The sequence below is a fragment of the Parus major genome, unplaced genomic scaffold (genome assembly GCF_001522545.3).
Source record: "Parus major isolate Abel unplaced genomic scaffold, Parus_major1.1 Scaffold1286, whole genome shotgun sequence".
In the NCBI taxonomy this organism is placed as follows: domain Eukaryota; kingdom Metazoa; phylum Chordata; class Aves; order Passeriformes; family Paridae; genus Parus; species Parus major.
In genome coordinates this window covers 1-1,577 of record NW_015380139.1, presented here as the reverse complement: position 1 = coordinate 1,577, position 1,577 = coordinate 1, and the positions used below count along the sequence as shown (strand labels likewise).

The window sequence follows — 1,577 nt, the reverse complement described above, 5'->3', positions numbered from 1 at the left end:
AAGGAGTCCAAGATGATGTCCAGGAGGTGAGGGGGCAGCTGGGCTTGGGGGGCATCCCCTGGGGGAATTTGGGGGCACTTTGGCCCCCCGGTTCCTCGCTGGCGCCGGGGACATCCCGGTGACCGGCGAGGTCTCCTGCTCTCTCTCTGCAGTTGGATTCGGTCAACGTTGGGATCCTGGAGACGCCTCTGGTGGGTAGCAGGAGTTGTGCCGCTGTCAGAGGCTCCCCTGGCACGGCCAGCAGGCCCCAGGCCGTCCCAGTGTGTCCCAGCGCAGCCCAGTGCCCCCCTGCTGCCAGCCCAGCCGGCTGCCCTGCCCCACAGACCCTCCCCAGGGAGCCTTTGCGCAGGGCTCCCGCTGCATCCCCGTCCCCGAGCCCCCGCAGGGCCCGGGACACAGCCCCTGGGCCAGCCCTGCCCCTTGGCCAGGAGCCCGCTGCTGCTGCTGGCCAGGAGCGCGGCAGCTCCCGCAGCCGCTGTGGAGAACCAGCCCCGGTCGCCCCATGGATTATCAAAGCTTTGATCCCAACAAATGGACAATGAGGAGACAAAGATGATAAAGCCCAGGGTTCAAAGGGCCGCTTGCCCTGGAGCGCTGCCGGGAGCACACCCGATATCTTTGGAACGCTCCTTTGATCCCATCCTGCCCTGGCCTTTTCATGCATTTTCCGACTTTCCCAAGAAGTGTTTTGCACGGCCACGCCCCGAATTTGCCTTTTTAGAGGGCGCGAATGAAAGGTTTTATTTCCCTTCGGTGACATTTGGGTTTGGGCTGGGGTTGTTCCTCCTGCTGCTGCTGCTGCTGCAGGCGGTCAGTGTCGATGGCAGCCTGGGCCCCACCATCCGTCCCCTGGGGCTCCTCTGGCTTTGCACAGACAGGACTGAGCCCCAAAGCCCAAAATTCTCCTTGCCCTACGCCTAAGACTTGCCAGCAGGAGGAAAAGAAAACGCCAGGGCAAAAGCCCCGACCATCTGGCATTCAGCGGAATCCTTGTGAAAGGCGATCTCGCAGTGTGGATTGATAACCCCAGAGCTGCCAGGGGCCCTTCCCCAGGGCCCCCCCTGCTTTCCGCTGTCCCCCCAGCCCAGCGCGGTGTCCCCGCTGTGTCCCTAACGCTGCCGTTGTCCCCAGCCCGGCGTGAGAGAGGAGCTGGAAGCCCTTCTGCGGCAGAAGCGCCTGGCTGTGTCTCTGGAAGCCTTGGTGAGCCCTTGGGGACAGGGCTGGGGACAGGGCCCCTCCGGTGTCCCCGTGGGGACAGCGCGGGGACGCCGCCGCCGCCGCCTTTGCGTTTCAGGGTGGGGAGCGCTGACGACATCGGTGTCCTGTCCTCCTCCGGCGGCACCGGGAACCTGCTGGAACCTTCCGCCAGTCCCCGCTGAGCCCAGCGCCGTTTCCCCTGGATCATCAATAAACCCTCTCTGCAATAAACCCTGCCCGTGTCCGTCCCTCTGTCCGTCCGTCCCTCTGCTGCTGCTGCTGCTGCTGCTGCTGTGGGAAAAACGGGCTTCACTCCTTTTTTCATGTAGAGTTTAAAAAGTTTAATGGGAAGGCAATTAGGAGATAAAAATAAAGCAAAA

At 63.0% G+C, this 1,577-nt stretch overlaps 1 long non-coding RNA gene across 1 annotated transcript; it reads left to right on the top strand.

The window, feature by feature from the left end:
- LOC107199600 lies at window positions 1–1,428 on the top strand. Its single transcript, XR_001519246.3, has 4 exons — window positions 1–26; window positions 153–191; window positions 1,132–1,200; window positions 1,295–1,428. It is a non-coding gene; the product is annotated as an uncharacterized LOC107199600 (long non-coding RNA).
- The last annotated feature ends 149 nt before the right edge of the window (window positions 1,429–1,577 follow it).